This window comes from Mustela putorius, unplaced genomic scaffold (genome assembly GCF_011764305.1).
Source record: "Mustela putorius furo isolate JIRA1106 unplaced genomic scaffold, ASM1176430v1.1 tig00000407_pilon_pilon_pilon, whole genome shotgun sequence".
NCBI classification, from domain to species: domain Eukaryota; kingdom Metazoa; phylum Chordata; class Mammalia; order Carnivora; family Mustelidae; genus Mustela; species Mustela putorius.
Genome location: NW_025421373.1, coordinates 23,631,492 through 23,637,491, shown reverse-complemented (window position 1 = coordinate 23,637,491; position 6,000 = coordinate 23,631,492). Strand labels below are relative to the sequence as shown.

The 6,000-nt window shown below is 51.1% G+C and overlaps 1 protein-coding gene across 3 annotated transcripts in view; it reads left to right on the top strand.

Moving 5' to 3' along the window:
* Nucleotides 1-5,324: 5,324 nt before the first annotated feature.
* Nucleotides 5,325-6,000, top strand: part of TNIP1 (TNFAIP3 interacting protein 1) — a 48,532-nt gene continuing 47,856 nt past the window's right edge. The window contains exon 1 of one of the 3 annotated variants that reach the window (XM_045079582.1): nt 5,325-5,390. The gene's annotated coding sequence lies outside the window, so the exon portion shown is untranslated. The remainder of the gene's footprint in view (nt 5,391-6,000) is intronic. The other 2 variants (XM_045079583.1, XM_004737796.3) reach the window with 2 other exon arrangements.

Below are 6,000 nucleotides of genomic sequence, written 5' to 3'. Positions count from 1 at the left end.
CATCCTGGGGTCCAGGTTCATTGGCATGCATTATTTGCATAGACATGAGACCTCACCCCCCGGGGAAATTCCCCCTGGTGACCAGGCTTCCTTTCTGAGGTCAGGCCACATCATCAGACGCAGCACCTTCCTCTCCAGCTTGCCCCAGCCTCCTGCTGGTTTGGGCCCCTGTTATCTGGCAGGTGGAGACCCAGCTTCACAGATTTAGTCCATCATGTGATCTGGGGACCTGGGGTGCTGTCCAGGAATGTGAGTGTAGAGGGTGGGCTGGGGGCCTGGAGCAAAGCCAGAAATGACAGACATCGGAGGACTAGAGAAAAAGTCAGCAGGCAGGGGGTGGTTGAGAAGACTAGTAATACTAGCTCTGTCAGCAACTCCCTGCCTGACCTTAGGGACATGCCTTCCCTTCCCCGGGCCTTAGTTTCCCTTTCTGTCCAGCCAAGGGAGTGGTCAAGATAATCTCTAAGTTCTGTTCCAGATCGAATGAGCTAAAAAAAACCCACTTCCTTTAGCAGCACAGTCTTGCAACATTTGTCCTTGGATCTTCTTCCTTTGAAAAAAACCTTGCAACATACTGCCCTGAGTCCATTTCCTTTCCTTTCCTTGGAAAGCACAATTTTGCAAAATGCATTCCTGAATCCCATTTTTTCAGATGCTCTAGAATGACATGTACCTCCTCTCCGTGCAGTGACTTGGTTTGAGGTTGAATATTGCCTTTCTAATCCACTGTGTATAATGCCCAGTGACCCACAGTGCATGCACTCGAGCTCTCTTCTCTCCAGATTCTAAGATCTGTTGTCTTCTTGGTCTCTGATGCTGGTACTGAGAAGGCACTTTTCCTGGAACAAAAAGGGGAGCAGTGAAGTCCCAGGACCACCCGCATCAGAACCAAAGATTTGAAAGGCAGCTTTGAGAGCAGGAGTCCCAACTTAGAATCACCTGGGGGAGCCTTTCTTTCTTTCTTTCTTTTTTTAAGATTTTATTTATTTATTTCACAGAGATCACAAGTAGCCAGAGAGGCAGGCAGAGAGAGACAGAGAGAGAGGAGGAAGCAGGCTTCCTGCTGAGCAGAGAGCCTGATGTAGGGCTCGATCCCAGGACCCTGGGATCCTGAACCGAGCCAAAGGCAGAGGCTTCAACCCACTGAGCCACCCAGGGGCCCCGTGGGGGAGCCTTTCAATGCCAATCCCAGGCCACACCCTCCACCCCGCAAGATCTTGATATAATTAGTCTGTGGTGAGGCCTGCCCATCTGTATTTTTACAAAGCTCCTCTGGTGATTCTAACACGGTCAGGATTGAGAACCACTGACCTGAGATCAGCCTAACCCAGACACATAGATCAGATGATGCTGGCAAACGCTCAAATGGATGACCCCCTGACCTATGATATTCCTAATGAAATGACCTCAGTGGGCACTTCTTCTGTGCACATAGGTATTCCCAGGATTATAGATGGGCGAAGAGCATTGACCCCCTTTCCCAGATGAGGAAGGTGAGGGACAGAGAAGGGAATGGCTGCTCACATCACACAGAGAGTTAGTAACAGCAATGGGACTTGCCCCTAGTGGAAGCTGGTAGACCCAAAGCATTTTTGCAAAAGTCATGGATTTGATGCATGGGTGACCCAGAGAAGTACTAGCACGCTAGGTACTGCCCACTAGTCCATGACACTGCGTTCTTGGCTGCCTTTATAGGAGAAGATGATGCTCATTTTGGAGCTGGAAGATCCAGTTAGGGAGCTTGGGCCTCTCAAACTACTAAGTACTAAGATAACCGCGGGAGCTTACTGAGAACGCCGCCTCTCAGGCCCTAACCCCCAGAGAGTATGATTTCTTAGGTCTATGGTGGGATCCAGAAATCTGCCCAGAGTCCTGGACTAGGTCCCCATGGCATGAGGAATTCCCATCCTTGGGAAACATCAGGCAGACTTGGTGAATCAGGAAACCCATGGCGTCAAGTCCATTCATTTGTTAAATAAATGTTGATCGACTAGGATGAGACTGGCCCAGTGCTGTTCCCAAAAATGTCAACGAGACCAGAGATGTCAGGACAGGAGAGGTGGGCCTGAGCGATTAGGTGTCAGAGGGGTGGGCCAGTGAGAGGTTCCCCGTGTGTATCCAAATTCAGCCATCTTTTGAGGTCTGGCATGGATCTTGTCTCCCCCAGGTGAGCTCTGTAGACATGACCTGAGTTTGAACTCCCTGTGCTACTCATTAGGTGTTGGCTTAAGCCCCATCATCTGCAAAGCAGGGGTACCAATCTCCAAGAGTTCTGATGAGGAATCCACGAGTATCATGCCCAGTACACGTTAATCTTAAATATTAGCTATTAGTGGGCGCCTGGGTGGTTCCGTTGGTTAAGTGTCTGCCTTCGGCTCAGGTCATGATTCCAGGATCCTGGGATCCAGTTCTGCACTGGCTCCCTCCTCAGTGGGGAGTCTGCTTCTCCCTCTCCCTCTGCCTCTCCTCCCTGCTCTCCCTCTCCCTCTCTTTCTCTCTCAGATAAATAGATACAATCTTTTTAAAACATTAGCTATTAGTGTTATTATTTCCTGATCATCTTGGCCTGCCCTGATTTCTCCTTTTTCTGAACTTCTGGACTTCCTTACAGTATCAGAATGGAAGGTCCCTTAGTGATCATCCGGTCTGATTCCTTCACATTACAGAAAGGGAAGCTGAGGACCAGAGAGGCGAAGGGACTTGCCCCAGGCCACACAGCAGAGCCAGGACTCAAGCTCAGCTCCTCTCATGCGCAGTCCAAGGGTCCCTTCCTCCTTGACATCCATCCCACAGCCTGAACAAGGAAGGCAATTTCAGGGAATCCATGGCTGGATGAAGAAGAGGTGTGAGAGAAGGTGGGAGAAGCTAGTTGTGCTCAGCACTCCAGCACGGAGAGTCCAGAGTCGGTTGTCCCCCAGGAACTGCAAGCCAAGTGCTCCTGCCTGGAGATTCTGGTTCACGTGGGGCCAGCTCCTTGAGCCTCCCTAGCCCTTCAAGGTCCTTCCATCATCTAAGACGCCCTGAGCAGGAACCAGTCCAAGCAAGGCTTTGTGAAGTCACAGATGATCTATGATCACCAAGGCCTGCGGAAAGATGTCAGGTTTAAAGGAAACACTGCAATCCAGGCACATCAGGGCTGAATTACACACTATACTGATGAGGAATCTGAAACCCAGTTTCCTCAAGGAAGGGACATTCCTCAATTTCATAGAAGGTCCTGGCTGACCCAGATGGCTAGTCACAGGCCACCAGGAGGCTTCCCAGAGAGAGCCAGGGATAATATTGCTCTCCCTGATGCTGAGTCCTGCCACCATCCTGAGTGCCTGTTCCTGCCCAGCTGGGGACATGGGTGAGGAAGGACCTGCAAGCAGGTAGCAGAGGGCAGAGAGGGGAGCATGTGATGCTGTCAGCATGAGGTATAATTTATTCCTTGCAGAGAAAAGGGTGTATGTGCAGGGAAGTGAATCATCCTTTGCACTTGATCTAGCTCAAGGATTGGTGCTGTTAGTCCTGTAGAACTTTCTGTGTGGATGGAAATGCCTGTACCATACGGTATGGTAGGCACTTGCCCCATGTGGCTATTGAACATTTAAAAATTGGCCAGTGTCACCAAGGGTCTGAGTGCAGCATGGGAAAGAGCACTGGACTAGGAGTCAGGAAGTCCCTTCATTTAGTCACTAGGAAAGTCACTTCCCCTGTCTGGCCTTCACTTCCTCCTCTGTTGGGCCAGAAGCTCTCTCTAGTGTTCCTCATGGAATCCCAATCCGGAGGACACAGAAGCAGGAGAGGAGGACACAGAAGCAGGAGAGGAGTGGATTCGGTGCACTCTCCCCATCTCTCACCTCCTATTCTCTGCCTCCCAACCCCCTGCTTAAGCTGAGTGTGGCCCCTTGTGACTTGACCTTCCTTATTTCTCCAGGTCCACCTCTTTACTTCCCCCTTGCTTCAAACTCCATGTTTCACTCCAAGTGAACAATTTTCAGTTCCGTGAATGTATTCTCTCTTTGCATATTCTATTCCCCTTGCTAAGAACACTGTTCCTTGTGCTCTTGCTTCGCTGCTTTCAGGTCTTAGCTGATGTGTCACTTCCTCCAGGAAGGCTTCCCAGATCCCCGAATCCTAACTAAATGCTCCCCATCCATGATCCTGTAGCTCCCTGTATTTTCCTGTCATAACACATCTCTACCATTCTTGATTATAACTACCTATTAGCCCATAGCGCCCAGAGCAATGCTATCTAATAGAACTTTCTGTAATGATGGAAATGTTCTATATATGTGCAGCCTACTCGGACAGCCTCATGTGGTTACTGAGCATTTGAAATATGGCGAGCTGTACCGAGGAACTGAGTTATTAATTTATTTAATTTTAACTAATGTATAATTAAATAGCCATGGGTGGCTTATGGCTACCATACTGGACAGGGCAGGAAGTGGGTCTGACTTGTCCATCCCTATATCCTCATCAGTCTGTAATGTTGCTGTTAAGAACAAAGTTCCAGAACCTGAAGTTCCAGAACTGAAATGATCAAGAAAGGCCAGTTCATCCACAGCCAACTCATGTCCTCCCCAAGCATCTTATCGGTGGATAATGAACTAAGACCTTATGTTTGTAAAGTACTCAAACGTTCAGAATCATTCTCTTTTAATCACCTCATCACAAGAGCCAGACCCAGCAGGACTCCTTATACCCATTTTACAGCTGGGGATCACCAAGGCTCCGTCTGGATGGGAAAGTGAGGAGCAGCAGAAACGGCTGGTTAGTGTAGAGCTGGGTGGCTCTATGCCAAGGAGCTTAGCCTGCTAAGGCCCCACTTGACCTGGAAATGAGCACGGAGGGAAGCAGGGGGCTTTTCCTTCCCTCTGGAGAGTCCACAGACACTAAATGGAAACAGATGGAACAGGGATGGGGAAGGACGATGTGGGCTGGGCATCTGGCCCTTTCCTGAGGGTCCCGGGCACTGGAATCCCCCACCTCAGGCAAAGGAGGCATTAGCGGTCTTCAGAAGAAGTCAAAGGCTGGGGTAGGGTGGGCAGACCAGGCTGCCCCCGCACCAGTTCCTGGTCCGGCCACAGAACCCTCGGGCTTCCAGCTCCTCCCCAGAACGCCCTCCCCTCCCCAGAACGCTTGGCAAGTGATAGCCAGTCTGGGAAGTGACAGGTGGGGAACTGACAAAGAAGGGCCCTGTGCTCTGCCAGGGGGGGCAGGATGGGGCCTCAGCTGGGCCTTGTGGGGTTGCCTGGCGGCTGGCTCCTCCATCTCGGGGAATTCCCCTCCTGCCTAAAAGTCAGCCCAGCCCAGCCCTCCTTCCTGCAGAAGCACAGTGAGCTGACGAGCCTTCACAGGGTGCCAGCCCCCACTGCGCCCCCGGTCGTCTTCTCCTGCCCCAGGTAAGTGACCGAGAGCAGGGCGCGGCGGGTCAGGACATGGCTAGGAGCTCACTGCATGAGGGGTCAGGGCCACCAGGCCATCCCCAGCTCTGCCAAGAGCCACCTGGCCTCCTACTTTCCTGCCAGCTGGGGTCGGCTGCTCCCCTGGGCCAGCTCCCTCTTCTCCTACCGGGGCTTGGGTTCTGGGCCTCTCTACCTCCTTGCCTGGTCTCATTCTCCTCTTGCTTCTCTCCCTCCATTTCTTACTTCCTCTTCCTGCCCTCCTCAGCCCGTGTGTTTCTTTCTAGCCGCTTCTAGTTCTTCCCAAGGGAAGGAAAAAGCAGAGTCTATTTTTGTCTTATCCTTCCCTGGAGGAAAGGGATTGGGGTCACAAGTATGAACGTAGATTTGTGTTGGTGTGTGAATGTGCATCTCTGTTGGTGAGTTTCGTCTGTGTCAGATCTGTTGAGGTATACGTGTGAGTGCAAGTTCGCAAGCGTGTCTAAGTGCGTGTGTATCTGGAAGTGTCTGGGTCATTATATGAACCTGTGTGCGTCTCTGGGTGAATGTGAATTTTTGAGGGTGGGCGAGTGTGTGTGTGTGTGTTGCCCACGTCAGTGGTCTATACAGT